General features: G+C 41.9%; 1 long non-coding RNA gene across 4 annotated transcripts in view; it reads right to left on the reverse strand.

Moving 5' to 3' along the window:
• LOC103349250 (uncharacterized) overlaps positions 1-17,018 on the reverse strand; it is a 603,064-nt gene that overhangs the window by 64,785 nt on the left and 521,261 nt on the right. The window contains exon 11 of one of the 4 annotated variants that reach the window (XR_016214681.1): positions 6,358-7,490. The exons of the other annotated variants lie outside the window; for them this stretch is intronic. This is a non-coding gene — a long non-coding RNA (uncharacterized LOC103349250). Of the gene's footprint in view, positions 1-6,357; positions 7,491-17,018 lie in introns of those variants that run through there. 4 annotated transcript variants of the gene reach the window in all.

Here is a 17,018-nt window from a genome sequence, read left to right on the forward strand (position 1 = left end):
TTACTGCTCCTAAGTGACAAAGTTATCAAACTCCTTCTTTTGATGAACCTGCAGTGTTCTTTGTGAGAGAAAGTAGGCCTTCCTTGCTATTCTAAAACCTCCTTGTTTGCCCACAGAGATGTTGTGCTGGAGTTGTGCTTGCTCAGACTGTGATGGGACCCAGTTGGCTGGGGGCCTTTGGGATGTGACACATTCACATCCTTGTGTATTTATCTGTCACTGTGGCTTACTTGAGGAAGCAACGTGGCTGACATCGTGTTGCTCCCACATCTGAACGGGACTGACTGGCTTTCCTGCTTTGCATCTCTTGAGCCTGTTCTCCATGTAGCATCCGTGGCTGCCTCCATAGGAAGAGCCTGTCATTGTCAGGATTGGGCTCGTTCGTGGCCTTATGGGAAATCAGAGCCATGCCGCTGGGACAGCCCCTCTCTCTCTACCTGCTGCCTGCCAGAAATCCCTGACTGGTTGTCAGCAGCTACATTATATTGGACATTCTCATCTGAGTGTCCTGTCATTTCAGCTTAGGGTCATTTTTAATGGCACCTCTTTCCCGTGGGCCTTCTATGCCAAACTCCACTTTGACATTTGTCTGGAAAATAATACTCTTTCGCCCTTCTCTTTAGCGTGTGTTCTGCATGATGATGGTGTCAGTTACGTCCCCTTCAGTGCTGCCTATCTCTTAAATACTGTTCTTCAACACATTGTAATGCACTTAAAAAACCTCACTCTTCCTAAGCAGAAAATATAGTCAATGTTCATTTTGGAAAATGTTTGAGCCATTGGGAACCCTATCAGGGGTGCTATCTACATGTTCATGAAGTCATATTGAAGGCCATGGTGCTGATACATGACAGAGAACCTGTCGAAGCATTTTTTTGGCCACCTGTAACTTTGCTGTTGGAAGCTTCCATCAGAATATTAGAAGTGTTTCCCTTTTGAAAGGAGGCCATCTGTCAGCAGAGTTGTTCTTGGCATTTACTAATACACTCTAACTTGATTTGAAAAGTGAACTGTGCAATACAGTATAATTTCAAATACTTTTCTAGCAAAAATATATTACCTTTAATTAGACTCATTTAAAGCTGTTAAGATTCTTGTCAGAAATAATTTTTAAGTGGATGTGTCAGATAAAAACAGCAGTTGTCAAGTGAAGAAAATGGTAATCTGTGCAAGTGCTCGGTGGTGTATGAGCAATTGGGTCTTTAAATACTAGCTGAGCATTTGTACTTACAATTTCTTGTGTAGAAGCCATTCTGGCAGTTAGAGATTCAAACTGTTGGAATGCCATTGTTTGTGGTAAATATTTGTCCTATGGCTGGGGAATTAAATTTGGTTCCTACCCTGTAATATAGACAAAAACATCACTAAGAAGAGAAAGTATTTAGGCAATTCAGGTCACCAATGGGCCCAACATATAACTGGAGCAAAGCATGCTGGGTGATTACAGAGTAGAATAATAACAATATTGAAGACCACTCTTTGATGAAAGAAAACCAGATGACATGAAGCATTTGAAAAAGCTTGAATTCTACCTGCAATCTTTTTAGGCTATTAATTTCTTAGCAAGCTTTTGTGATTGCACAGCGAAAAGGTAGACTTTTGCTCGACCTCTGTGGTGGGGTTTCTTAGGAGTGGTCCTGTTGACATTTTGGGTCACATAACTCTGGTGTGGGAGCTACCCTATGCATTGTAAGATGTTTAGCAGCATTCCTGGCTTCAATGGACTACATGCCAGCAGCTCTGATGACTTCCCCACCTTTATTTTGACAAATACAAGGGTACTTCAAAAAGTTCATGGAAAAATTAAATTGAAAGATAAATTTATTTTGGTGAAAGACATTTTGAAATCTATGCAGTTTTTCAAAAAGATTTATTTTTTTTAAGATAGAGTGACAGATAGGGGTAAGTACAGAGAGAGTGAGCTGCTCTTTTCTCTAGTTTACTCCCCAAATGTCCCCAGACAACGAGGGCTGATCCTGGCTGAAGCCAGATGCCAGGAATTTGATCTGTATCTCCCACCTGCTTCCTGTTAATGTGCTTCCCTTGGCACATTAACAGGGAGCTGGATTGTAAGTTGAGCAGCTGAGACTCCAATATTGGATGCTGGTGACGCAAGCGGTGGCTTAACCTGTTGAGCCACAGCACTGACCCCTATGTGATTATTTTATAACATGGATTTTCCATGAAATTTTTGAAGACCCCTAATGTTTAAAGATATCACTAATATAGAGGTAGGAAAAATTGCTACACTGTGAGAATCAGCATAGCTTTCAAGTTAGGGATTTCCAGACTAGCAAGATACAAGGTTCTTACTTTTTACACATTCACTTTATAAATAGGTTATAGTTTCTCTTAATCGTCCAGAGCGAAATTGCTGATGTTATCTAAGATAATTCATTCTGTTCATTGAGTTAATAAACATTCATTGAGTGGTTACTACATGCAAGAGGCTTTGCCTGGGCATTGTGGGCCATATAGAAAACACAATTATAAATTTTTGTTCTCAGGAAGCTTGTGATGTCAGAAGGGATGATGAAGGGATTTAGGTCACATGTACACATAACTATAATGCAAGTAGGAGCACTACATCTGACAAAGGAAAGATGTAAAATCTTGTAAGACCTTGCAAAGAGGAAGCACTTCTGTTTTTTCCTAATGGACAAGTGGTTGATTAAACTTATCCATGAGATGGGATTCTGGAAGCTGAGTTTAACAGATGAGGTTGACTTGTAGTTTGGGCAAATGAAAGTAGATTTGGAGATAGAACTGGATCTCTGGAACAAAACATCAAATCTGACAGGGCCAAGGAGAGAGACAGACCCTGGCTGAAACCAAAAATTCTCAGGCAGAAGCAGTGAGGTGGAGGCAGGAGTCAACAAAAAAGTGTACAGAAAGTCTCAGGAGTACTGAAAAATGCCACATGATCCCCCAAGGTAGGAAAACTGCTCTTGAGAGCTGTGAGAGCACTATACTGCTTTAATGGGAAGTGGGGCCTCCCCAGTGGCAACCAAATCATTCATTCTTCTCTTACCTGTGGTACCCCAGAACTCAGCCATGGCATCCGGAAAGTAGTGTCAAGCCAGAGACAGCAGAAGCCTGTGTGTTCAAGAGCTCTCCTTCATACCACAGTCCAGAGGCTGCCCTGCCATCTCCACCATTTGTGAACTTTGTTGTTTTGGCCAACCTCCTCCCCCAAAATGAAAATTCTTCCACATCTAGCATTGTTACCCACAAATCTCTTGGTGGCCTTATTCTCCAAGAGTATTCCAAGGACTGTTAATAGCTGTTAATGTGAACAATTTTTAGTCTCAAATTCATTTTTGCAAAGCCAGGTAAAACAAGATCCATGGAGGAGTATAATTAACAAGCCTGTGGAAAGGCATATTATGAAAAATCTATGCATGGGCTTCAGAATATTTTGGCACCAAAAATGAGCTTATTGTTTGATTCTGTTTTCATGAACATTTTGAAGCCCTTGTGTTTCTTCACTGCAGAACTTCTCAGGGCCTTTCAGCTACAGTGCAGGTCTCAAGTAGAGGGACAGAGTGTGAAGCCTTTCCCACTTTACTTGATTACAAAGCCATTTTTGTTGTGCAGCTTCTCAACAGAACATGATCCTTGCTTTGGATCAACGGGCCTTTTTGTGAATGAGATTGTGAACTGAGTGACTGGGGCCAACAGTATGGATTTTAAGGAATTGGGAAGTAGTAGTGAAAATCTGTGACTGTGTGAGCATCCATGGAGCTGTCCCTCCCCACCTGCCAAGGACAAACCAGACTTTGCCTGCTCCACCAGATACATTTCTCTGTCGATTGCTAACTCCTTACATTTTTTATACCTTACAGTAAGTGCTGTGGTCCAGAGATGCTAATTCCCATAGAGAGGTTGAACAACAAATGGGAGGAAAAAATAGAAATATTACAGAGGAAATGAAAAATGGGGGCAGCTGTGGTGAGCAAAGGTGGGTGTTTGCAGGGCAGGTGTGTGCCCTGGACTGCAGCTCGCATGCATACTTCCTGGAGTATGAGAAGGAGAGAATGGGTGCTACATGAATAATTTTTACATAGGTTTTTAAATCAAAAGCTTTAGTAAACATGTAAAGTTCTTTTTTTATTTACTTGTGGTTTCTAGGATGAGTTTCTTTGAATACAAAAATGAGATGAGGTAGAACCTAAAGGTGGAGTCCAAAAGGGTTATGCGTCTAGGAATGATGGCAAGGAACGTTTATAGGAAGCAGATGTCATGAGTTAAGGTGAATAAGGGTCAGAGAATCTGAGTGTCCTGGAAATAAAGACAGAATGGGATGATGTGGTGAATATTTTTTTGTTTGTTTGTTCTACATTTTTTTTTTTTTGAGAATAACAAACAGCCCACTTCCAGGAACTTCTCTTCTACTCTGTGTGGTTCTGAGGAGCTGCCAGTCACAGGATACAGTACTGCAGCATCAAAAGTGGGCTCATAAAGTAGATAACCTGATGCCATGGCCACAGACGTGAGCACGTGGCTCTATTCAGACCAATCAGAATCTTCCTGGCAACAGAAAGACAATGGAATAGAAAAGCTGTGGTATTAGCAAGCAGAAATGTTGGAAGCCTGGTGATGTCCACTTCCATACTTGTTTACTATCCCTCAAACTGGCTATGGGGAAGAAGCCAGTGTATAGAAAAGGGAGAAGACAACAGTAGAGTCTGAGCTGGAAGACAGAAGAAAATGATGAAATGTCATCACATTGTATGTGTTGTTGGGTGGGCTTCCTGGGGTCTACTTAGCCCTAGAATTCTCTGTTAGTTGAGCCCATCATTCCAATTTGGCTTAACTCATTTAAGTTCAATTTATGACATTTGTAACCGAAGTAATTTCTCTCTCTCTCTCTCTCTAATTTACTTATTTGATACTGAGGAAAAGAGAGAGAGAGAGAGAGAGAGAGAGAGAGAGAGAGAGATGGAAGTCTTCCACTTGCTGTTTTACTCCACAAAGGGCTGCAAGGTCTGGGACTGGGCCAGACAGAAGCCGGGAGCTTCTTCTGGGTCTCTCACATGGGTGCAAGGTCCTAGCACTTGGACCATCTTCTTTGCTTTCCCAAGTGCATTTTCAAGGAGCTGGATTGAAAGTGGAGCAGCAGGGACTCAGACTGGCATCCATATGGGATGCCAGCATCACAGACAGCTGCTTTACCTGGAATGCCACAGTGCTGGTCCCAACCAAATGAGTCTTGATGAATCAATGGTCTGAGTGTCTTGGGGACAGAAAGGTACAGATGGCTGTGATGAGGAATGGAAAGACTTGGTGAAAACTTTCCCATGAACTTCATTTGCTCAGCATAGAACCTGATTGGGTGGAGGGCGGGAGGCCTATGGTCTGAGGGGAGGGTAGGAATCAGGAATTGTAAAGAGGGTGGGAACTGAGAAGTTAATTCTGTTTTCCTTGAACTAACTGCCCTTATGGGTGATGAAGCAAAAAAAGCAGGTTTTTTGAGTGGTGATTTTCTTGTGAGTTACTTAAATGTATGCTCTAAAGGTGAATATTTCTACCCTCTTATCTGTTTCATCACTGTATATTTGGATGAAAAGAAAAGTACAGGACACAGATTGTTTTTAAAAATGATTGGTTTAGGGGCCGGTGCTGTGGCACAGCAGGTTAAAGCTCCAGGCCTGCAGTGCCCGCATCTCATAGGGGCGTCGGTTCGAGTCCCGGCTGTTCCACTTCCAATTCAGCTCTCTGCTATGGCTTGGGAAAGCAGTAGAAGATGACCCAAGTCCTTGGGTCCCTGCACCTGTGTGGGAGACCCAGAAGAAGCTCCTGGCTCCTGACTTCAGATTAGCTCAGCTCTGGCTGTTGTGGTCATTTGGGGAGTGAACCTGCAGAATGGAAGACCTCTCTCTCTCTCTCTCTGCCTCTTCTTCTTTCTCTGTGTAACTCTGACTTTCAAATAAATAAAATAATTCTTTAAAAAATATTGGTTTATTTGGTTTATTTATTTATTTAAGAAGCAGAGTTGAAGACAGACAGATAGATTGCCCATACGACACTTTACATCCCAACTGCCTACAATGACTTGGGCTAGGCAAGGTTGAAGATCAGAGCCAAGAACTTAATCCGGATCTCCCATGCTGGTAGCAGGAGTCAAACCACTTGAGCCATTACCTGGTGCCTTCCATGATGTGCATTAGTGAGAAGCTAGAATTGGGAGTGGCACTGGGACTTGAACCCAGAGACTCCCATATGGGCAGGTGTCCCAAGCAGCATCTTAATTGCTGGACCAAATGGTTGTCCCTTAGGCCCACAGTTTTATCAGTTGCGGTTTTTTTTAAAGATTTATTTTATTTTTTTTGAAAGAGTTACAGAGAGAGGTAAAGACAGAGAGAGAGTTCTTCCATCCGCTGGTTCACCCCCCAGATGGCTGCAACAGCCGGAGCTGCACCGATCCAAGACAGGAGCCAGGAGCTTCCTCCGGGTCTCCCACATGGGTGCAGAGTTCCAAGGACTTGAGCCATCTTTGCTGCCATCCCAGGTCATAGCAGATAGCTGGATTGGAATAGGAGCAGCCAGGACTAGAACCGGTGGCCATATAGGATGCCAGTGCTTCAGGCCAGGGCTTTAACCTGCTGTGCTACAGTGCTGGCCCCAGTTGCTAGTTTTAAGAAGCTTTTTTATGGTTCAAAGATGCTGTATTGCAAAGGAAATATGATGCTTCCTCATGATCATCTGGATAGCATGCAGACTGTGGACATCAGCATGACGAGACAGTATTAGAGTCTACCTAAGTGGCTCAGTGGATTTACTCATGCCGTTGGCGCAGGGAAGTGTGTACTGGAATCCATGCTGGTTGAATGATGTCTGCCATGTTCTCTTCTGGAAATTCAGTTCATGCTGCACAAATTAATGTCTTCATTTGTGTCTTTCTGAAAGGGATTAACTTGACTTTACTCAACTAGGAAACATGTGAGTTCTGGAGCAGAGAGACCGTGTTAATTTTTTATTGTGTTCCTTAAACACAAATAAGAGCACTGCATCAGTTTTATTATTGTTGTTGATTATTTTAATGTATTTTTCCTTAACCCACTGTGCCACAACGCTGGCCCCCTTGGTAGGTTTTTTCATGAACTACGTAAAGGATCTTCTATCCTCCTCCCTCAAGTTTTTTGGCAAATGCTCTGGCAGGGGAAATAAAATCAGACAGTGGAGACAGTTTGTTGTTAGAAGGGCTAATGATGACAGTATTGACATTGGTCAGTCCGAATCCCTGATGTTCCCAGGCCACTGGAGAGAAGTTTCCGGCAGTCCTTGCATCACCAGTGGTATCCCCTGCTTGCAGACTTACGGTAGAGCACTTTCGTGCTGTGTCCCCGAGGTGATGGTGACGCAGAGCCTTGCAAGCTTCTAGCCACTTATGGGGAGGCAGTGGGCTGTAGGCCCAGCCGGAGCTCATGATGTCCCAGAGGAATCTCAGTACTTGGACAGCTGACAGGGTCTGCCTCTGCGAGCGCACACTGCAAGTCAGAAGGGAATTTAGCCTGCAGAAAGTATGTTTTCCGTCCAGCCTGGGCTCTGTCAGAATCAGCACACAATTCTTAACAGTTAGGGATTTATTCTGCTAATTGTTGAGGACACTGAAGAAAGTAAGAAAAATATTAAAGGCACAACTCCTTGTCTAGAGTAGTAGCCGCTGGTCCTCTCTAAGCAGATGGAGTAATGATTGTTCCCTAGTGTAAGGGACTTGTGTTCAACTCCACCTTCTAGCATCTGACCTGCAGGTCCTCTGTGTGTCCCTTGCCAGAGCTGGGGATATGAATGGAGCAGGAACTGTAGGGGGAGCTATTTGGTTTTGAATGCAGAGTGTAATCTGCCTTTTCAAGTAAGCAACATACAATTCTCTCCAAGAGCTCCTTTCAGAGAAAAATGTCACCTTCTGGGGTATTATGAAAATGTTATAGAAAGAAGCCCTATTTGTCATACAGGAAATTTTAGATAATATGAATCTAAATTAGGAAATGAGGCACTTGTTCTCCTGCTAAGGTCACATAACATTTGGGCATTTTAGGAGTAAGGGACGAAGCCCTCATTGTGAAGCCAAAGTGACCTGGGTTTGCATTCCAGCTCAGCCGCTTGTTAGTGGCCCTGGGCAAGTTGCTGCAATGCTGGCAAATGGAAATAAGAATGTTTACTCCCTGGTCTTCTTGCTTGTATTTTATTTGACAGTGTAATTAATATTTGATCAGTAGTAAGTGTTCAAAAAGTATTTTTTCATCCCTCTGATTTTTCTAGACTATGAAATATCATATCCATTCATACCCAACTGTGAATTTTGTCTCTTTGATTGAGTTCTTGCATTTTATATACATGATATGATTAGAGTCCGCAAATAGGGCACGTTTTCAGAACGAGTTCCACTGTGCAACTGGGTGTTCTCTGTTTATGTCATTGATAGGATGGTTTAAGGATGGAGTGTTTGGTACTGTTGGAAATGTTTTTGTGGCTAAGCATAGGTCAGGAAGGAAATAATGATAAGAGGAGCACTGGCTTCTCTACAGAGTCCTGAGCAGTGGCTTGAAAATGATTCCTGAACAAAAGTGTTTTTCTGGCATGCCATAGATCTATAGCCATTGCAGCCGGGGCTGGCTCTGCCTCACCCACACATAATATTCTGCTCAGGTTAGCTTTCATCAGGACCCGGAATGCCATAAAGCACAACAAGCCAGTGTCTCAGTTTCCAACAAAACAAAGATTGCTTTGGAATCCATTTGTAAATCACAAGTGGGGCCTACCACCAGGCCACAGGGAACTATGAGGAGTTAACCAGAGAAGGGGAAAAAAAGCGAGGGTAGGGATGCAGACCCACAGAAGACCTGCAACATATTACAAGGGGAAATATCTTGCTGCCGCGTCTTCCTTGAGCTGTGTTGAACTGGGGCATCTTAACGAGGAGCTATATCCTCTCCGGATATTACCTCAGAGCATTTATCAGAAGCCTTGCTAAGAGCTTGTTCTCTTAATGTTTTTTCTCCAGCTACATTTATACAAACGAATTCCATATTTGACAGCATCCTGGTGTTTCCCTTATTTAACAAAGGCAGCTTAATTTTTCCGTGACGGTAGCATTAACATTACCTCAGATGCAGTCCTAAAATAATTGTTACACGCGAAGGATATTCTTAGAATAAAGGTGGAAGGAAACAATTCTTCTGAATCCCTGACTTTCCAGATGACAATCTCGGGACTCAAGTTCAGTGCCTTTTCTTTTAAGATTAATCCATTTACTTGAAAGGCAAAGTGACAGAGAAAGAGGCAAAGACAGAAATAGAGTGAGAGAGAGACAGATAAGAGGCATCTTACATCTGCTGGTTCACATCCAAAATGACCACAACAACCAAATCTGGTCCAGGATGAAGCCAAAAGTCAGGAAGTCCATCTTGGCCTCCCACCTGGGAGACAGGGGTCCAAGCAGTTCCTACGTTAGCAGGGTGCTGGATTGGAAGAGGAAGCTGGGACTAGAACCAGCACTGTCATATGGAGTGCCAGTATAGCAAGTGCTGGCTTAACCTGCTGTGCCACAAAGGCAGTTTCAAGTTTAATGCCTTTTTTAAGTAGCACAATTACGGGGTTCAGTGCAGGGTTGAGCACTCAGATTTGTATGAGTGCTTCCACATTCATGTTCTTTTGATTCTGTTATGTCTTCATTTAGGGAATTCTGGGTAGTAGAGAACTTAGAATGTTACCAGGGGTTTAAGTATTTAAAAAACACTACTCAATAAACCTGTGAAAAAAAATCATCACATAGAAATATTAAGGATGAGGAACTAAAGAGATAATGAGGATTATATTTTATAGACAGTGTGAAAACTGCAAAGAGAAGTTGAGTGACTTACACAAAGCAATGTATCTAGTAATTCATGGAGCCAAATTTGAACTCACTGTATCTTGCCAATCTGGTAGTAGTTAGAAATTAAGCCAGACATAGCCAAGAGTTCTACTGAACTCACTGGAATGGAGGGTATTATTACTGATGCTGCCTCACTGGTCTGTAATGAAGATTGCTCTTTGAGGGCACATGGGTGAGGATAGAATAGGCAGTTCTGCCTACCCTGAATGGAAGGAGTTGTACAACCTCACCTTCATTTCTATGCCACATGGAAGAACAGGTTGGCATCATGGAAAGGCCTTGAACTGTGTGGTCAGAACTACGTTATACCTGAGAAATCTGTTGTTTCAACTTCTGTCCCTCTGCTGCAGAGTGGACAGTGAGAGAAAGACAGAGAGAAAGGTCTTCCTTTTTGCCATTGGTTCACCCTCCAATGGCCGCCGCGGCCAGCGCACGGCGCTGATCCGAAGGCAGGAGCCAGGTACTTATTCTGGTCTCCCATGGGGTGCAGGGTCCAAGGACTTGGGCCATCCTCCACTGCACTCCCTGGCCACAGCAGAGGGCTGGCCTGGAAGAGGGGCAACCGGGACAGAATCCGGCGCCCGACAGGGACTAGAACCTGGTGTGCCGGCGCCGCAAGGCGGAGGATTAGCCTAGTGAGTGGTGGTGCCGGCTACCCTCTGCTTTCTTATAGATTCAGCCTTATACCCCAGAGAGGTACCCTTCTAGCTCCTCTGGTTGGGCTACAAGTTAGGCTCCTATCAGAGCCTCTATCCATGGTTTTTACAATTGGAAGTTATGCTGGGGCCAGCGCTGTAGTGCAGCAGGTTAAGGTCCTGGACTGAAGTGCAGACATCCTATATGAGTGCCAGTTCAAGTCCTGGCTGCTCCTCTTCCGATCCAGCTCTCTACTGTGTCCTGGGAAAGCAGTAGAAGATAGCCCAAGTCCTTGGTCCCCTGCAACCACATGGGAGACCCAGAGGAAGCTCCTGGCTCCTGGCTTCAGATCGGCGCAGCTCTAACCGTTGTGGCCATCTGGAGTGTGAACCAGCAGAAGGACCTCCCTCTCTCTGACTCTACCTCTCTCTGTAACTCTGTCTTTCAAATAAATAAATAAATCTTAAAAAAAAAAAAGAATTGGAGGTTATGATCGAGTTTTTAACCTATGGAGAGATGAGTTGGAAAATGATATAAACTTATGATCTGCAGCTGCCATCTCCAGAATGCCATGATCAGCCATTTGTTTGTAAACAAATAGCAACAGTTTAGAGAGAAACAGGGATCAATGAATGAATGAATGAATGGCTAGATGGATTCAGTCAAAGCAAATGAGGTTCAATGAAAATTTTTTGTATGCTTCCTCTTTTTCTAGCTATAAAGGGTGCTCCTTTTCTGGTCCAGACAATGAAGCCCTGCTTTTTCTGTTCCATACAATAAAGCTAATAGAATGGAGGACAGAAAAAACACTCAATATTATTAGCTATCGGGAAAATGCAAATCAAAACCTCATTGGGATATCACCTTATCTCTGTAGAATGGCTGTTACTAAAAAGACAGAAAGGAAGATCTAGCAAAAATATCAGCAAAGGGAAACTTGTATACTATTGGTGAAGATTTATAGCCACTATGGAAAACAGAATGAAAATTCCTTAACAAACTGGAAATAGAACTGCCATATAATCCAGTAGTCCCACTACTGGGTATATATCCAAAAGACATGAAATCATTGTATCAAAGAGGTACCTGTTCTACCATGTTTGTTTCAGCACTATTCACAATAGCCAAGATGTGGTGTCAGTCAAGGTATCCATCATCAGATGAAGGTATAAAGAAAATGTGGTATATACATACACATCAGAATATTATTCAGCCACAAAAATAATAAAAAGGCAATCACTTGCAGCAAAATGGATGGAACTGTGGAATAAGTGAAATGAGCCAGACATAGAAAGACAAATACTGCATATTCTCCTTTATAAGTATTAGTTAAAAAACTCAATCTGAACACAAAATAGTAATTAATAAAGACTAGGAGAGGTTGGGGGATAGAGGGAGTTTGGATAATAGATACCATCTTAGAATTAGATCAAAGGAAGGAGTTCCTAGTGTTATACACCATAGTTTGGTGACTATAGTTCACAAGAACCTGGTATGTATTTTATGAACAAAAAGAAGGAGCTGCAAGTCTCCAGTCTTAAAGTAGTGTCAAAGAAGGGGAAATGTGGATGACCCGGATTTGATCAGTATACATGTATTGAAATATCACACTGTAGCCTATAAATAGATATACTTATTGTTAATATTTTGCTTTTGTAAAAAAAGAATTGAAGATAGAATGGAGACAGGGAATGAAAATGGGTCGTGGTGACATCATTTGGATCCTGAAACCATTTGTACTCTAAGCCAAGTTTCATCCTGAACATTTCACTGTCCCCCTTATTTCTATATCTCCTTTTTTTTAAAAAAAAGATTTTATTTATTTTATTTGAGAGTTAGAATTACAGACAGTGAGAAGAAGAGACAGAAAGAAAGGTCTTCCCTCCACTGGTTCACTCCCCAAATGGCCGCAACGGCCAGAGCTGCCTGGATCCGAAGCCAGGAGCCAGGAGCTTCTTCTGGGTCTCCCATGTGGGCACAGGGGCCCAAGGACTTGGGCCATCTTCCACTGCTTTCCCAGGCCATAGCAGAGAGCTGGACTGGAAGAGGAGCAGCTGGGACTAGAACTAGTGCCCATATGGGATGCCGGTGCTGCAGACAGAGGATTAACCTACTGGACCATGGCGCCGGCCCCTCTATATCTCCTTTTTAACAAGATATGTTTCAGCCCCATGCAGGAAAAAGGTTTCCAACTGGTACATGAACCTCACACTGTCAATGAACTAGTTTGCTTTGCAAGATTTCCAGCAAAGCTTCAAGAAAAAAGAAATGATTGAATTGACCACTTTTTCATGGTAGTTGTTTTATTTATTTATTTTTGTTGTTGTTTTGGTAAAGAACATGTAAAAACCCTCCAACTGAATTCCACATGCTGCCTAAATCCTGAAGCAGAAGCATTTTTTTCTACTCTCTGGGTGGTTCCTAAGGATTGTGCTTATAAAAAGTTAAGACCTGAGAAGAATTGTTCAAAGTAAAATTTTTTAAAATTTCGAGTAACCTGTAGGGGGGGATATAAATGATTGAAGCAAATAAATAAATAAAAAGAGCAAAAAATAAAACATCCAAAGCTGAGGTTGATTTCATTTTCTAAATGCTCCTAGCAAGTTAAGAAAGAGGCCAAGAAGCACAATCAGGAAAGACTTGCTTGGGAAGGAATGCAATGGTTCAAAGCCACGCCCATGGAAACGAAGCATCTCACTTTCAAAATAACAGTCCTGGCATTGAAACTCATTGACTGTAACCAACCTTAGCTGAACTCCTTTGCCTGTCCCTGAACTAACCACGATGGCTGCAGAGATGTGAATGCTGTGATTAGTGGGTCTTGGATCATGTATCCATCCATGCAGCTATGGAGATGATGAGTACCACCCAACTGAGGTTATGGAAAGGGCCACTCTATAAGGATAATCAAGATGAGAAAGACAGGTGAATAGAAGTCAGGCAGGTAGCAACAGAAATCAAGCCTGGAGTTCTCTGTAAAGCAAGAAACTTGTAGCACCGAAATTCCTTTAATGGCAATTTTTTTTTGTTTTAATTATTTTTTATTTAAAACCAGACACAGAGAGAGAGAGAGAGAGAGAGAGAGAGATAAAGAGAGAGAGGAACAGAGCGAGACAGAATCAAACAGACACAGAGACAGACAGACAAAGATCTTCCATCTGCTGGTTTATTCCCCAAATGCCCATGACAACCAGGACTGGGCCATGCTGAAGCCAGGAGCATAGAACTCAATTTGGGTGTTTCAAGGGGTTGGCAGGAACTCGAGCCCTTGAGCCATCAGCTGCTGCCTCCCAGGGTGTGCATCAGCAGGAAGCAAGAATTGGAAGCTATGCTGGGTCTCAACCCTGGCACTCTGATGTGAGATGTGGGCATCCCAAGCAGCATCTTAACTGCCACACCAAACTCCTGCTCCTAAAGACAAGTTTGTAAATGAAACATTCTTGCCCAAGATAAGCATTTCCGTAAGATTTATAAAAAATATACCTGTTTCTCTAATGTTGGAAATTTCACACTAAGAGGAACAGTTCAGAGATGCTGAAAATGTAGAAACCTATAAAATACTTTAAGTTTGCAAGTACAGTACTGAGAAAGCAAGGACTGCATATTACGAAATCTTTAAGGTTTTAGTTTCAGCTTTTTGTAATATGGCCTTTTTATTGACTCAGGATTTCCTGCAGAATGCATTAATATAGATAATTTTAGAGACATATAACTGAATTTTTGTAAAGTTGTTAGCCCTGGGCTCTTCGAATATACCACATTCTAGAACTTTCTTAATGCAGCTAAAGAGAAAGATTATACTGTACACTGAGAGAGTAACTAATTGACTGTAACAGAAAGATTGCTGGAATCATTTTACCCTGTTGCAAGAGGTTTTCTTAAAAAAATAGTATATACTAGATTGCTTCAAAGACTTGTACTTGGTAATTTTCTCATCATACTTAATGCTTTCAAAAATGTTTGATGCAGAAATAATTTATTAGCTTTAATATTCCCTCACATCTAGGAAATTTGTCTTGGTCTGAGATGGAGACTGGATATTCCCAATAAAAATAAAGCATGTGTACATAAATGGGCACTATTGAATAAATGCAGTGTTGGAAGAAAATAAGGTGGTAGTCATGCCACTCTGACTCAACCTCCCCTTCTTCCATCTGATATTCCACCTTTAGAAACATAAGGATGGCCAGTGCCACGGCTCAATAGGCTAATCCTCTGCCTGCGGCGCTGGCACACCGGGTTCTAGTCCCGGTTGGGGTGCCGGATTCTGTCCCAGTTGCTCCTCTTCCAGTCCAGCTCTCTGCTGTGGCCCCAGAGTGCAGTGGAGGATGGCCCAGGTCCTTAGGTCCTGCACCCACATGGGAGACCAGGAGGAAGCACCTGGCTCCTGGCTTCGGATTAGCGCGGTGCGCTGGCCTCTGGCCGCGGCGGCCATTGTGGGGTGAACCAATGGAAAAGGAAGACCTTTCTCTCTGGCTCTCTCTCTCACTGTCCACTCTGCCTGTCAAAAAAATTTAAAAAAATAAAAAAAAGAAACATAAGGATGTACCAGTCATCATAGTCTCCTCCGTTTCCTTTGTAGGAAATTATCATGTTTTGTTGACTTGTATGCAGTGTTTGAGTTGAAAGAAGCATAAACAACAAAAATTATTCTTCAGTTTTTTAGGGATCTTTGTTCTTAAATGCAGGAAGTTGTAAACTCTCCAATAGAAAATTTCATTAACTCAAAGGCAGTAGTATAAATGATGGTTCTGCATTAAGTCAGTGCATGGAACATGAATCAGGAGAATAACTTTTGTAGCAGACTGTCAGTCTTCACTCCTAAATTACAGTGAGGAGTTAAATTTTTTTTGTTTTGGCTTTGAAGTTGAATTATTCTTGGCTTATTGTGTCAGAAGAGAAGCTTTTTCTTCTCAGCTGAGCTCTGTGGATAATTAACATCTCCCCCTCCTCTACTCTGTCATTACATTGTTATTATTCACATTCATCAATTTCTAAATATTTCTCTAAAATTCTGAGTGGTTTGACAGTTAAACTGTATCCTATTATTTATGATATTAAATAACACCTTCTGAAAATGGCTCTGTGGGCTGGAGTGTGGGTTTCTGTGAATTCTGCAGTAAAATGTCATTATATTTGCATCTTTATTTTTGAGACTAAGAGAGAGAGTGAGCAAGCAATCACGATCATTTGTTCAAGCTCTCTATACATGTTTGTAGACCAAAAAACATGGTCTAGGAAAGACAAAAAATGTCAACTTCTTGGACGTATTCTATAATATCTGTCATGAACAGACATACAAGCCTAAGTGCTCACAAATATTTATCTAAGAATATTCATTGCTGCCTTCTTTGTATCAGCTAAGACACAAAAATAGAGACAACCTAAATTTCCAAATACTTATAGATGAAAGATAAATAAACCACACACAGTGTGATATCATGTAGTGTTTAAGAAGTATGAAGTGGATTGACTTGGGCTCACTTGAAATGAAGGTCAGGAAATATTATTAGGAATAGAAAAAGCAATTGCACAGGAGTTAATATAGTAGAATCATCTTTGGGAGTAATATAGATAAATTGATAATAGATAGATATAAATATAAATATAGATACATGTAACCGCCTCTGAGTAGAGAGACTTTGGGTAGTGTAAGAATGAGGATTTTACTGTTACTTTTTAAAAAAAAGATTTATTTTATTTATTTGAAAGACAGAGTTACAGAGAGAGAAAGAGAGAAAGAGAGAGAGAGGTCTTCCATTCCACTGGTTCATGCCCCAAATGACCACAATGGCCAGAGCTGTGCTGATCCGAAGCTAGGAGCCAGGAGCTTCCTCCAGGTCCCCCACATAGGTACAGGGGCCCAAGGAATTGGGCCATCTTCTACTGCTTTCCCAGGCCACAGCAGAGAGCTGGATCAGAAGAGGAGCAGCTGGGACTCAAACTGGTGCCTCTATGGGATGTGACCATTGCAGGCTAGGGTTTTAACCTGCTGCACCACAGCACTGCCCCCTTTATTTTACTTTAATGTACCCCTGTGTCTTTTTTGATCGGCATGGAAAATTATTTCAAAATATAGGAGACAAAAAAATAGGTTGCTAAACTCTCATTTTACAAGTGAGATAACAATGGGGCATAGAAAAATTACATGACTTTCTCCTCGTGACATAACTCATTAAAGCCAGAGATGGAATTTGAACCCACATCTTTGAAATTCACATCCTGTATAATTTTCCTATACCAGAGTGCCCCTCCTTATTTAAACCCCAGTAATAAAACTTTTTTAAACATTAGTATCTTTATATTTGAAATAAAACAGAAATAAAAATCGCCCCTGACTACATATGCACCACAAAACCTTGGGGTTTAGATTTTAGAAAAATCAGGGCTTTCTGTTCTTCACAGTATCATTAAATGCAATTTCCCACATGAATTGGAATTATGCTTCTCTTTCATTTTCAAATGAGTTCTGTTGTCAGCTAATAACTTGGATGATTCCAGT

Source organism: Oryctolagus cuniculus, chromosome 10, assembly GCF_051225735.1.
Source record: "Oryctolagus cuniculus isolate XC-2025 breed Fujian yellow rabbit chromosome 10, ASM5122573v1, whole genome shotgun sequence".
In the NCBI taxonomy this organism is placed as follows: domain Eukaryota; kingdom Metazoa; phylum Chordata; class Mammalia; order Lagomorpha; family Leporidae; genus Oryctolagus; species Oryctolagus cuniculus.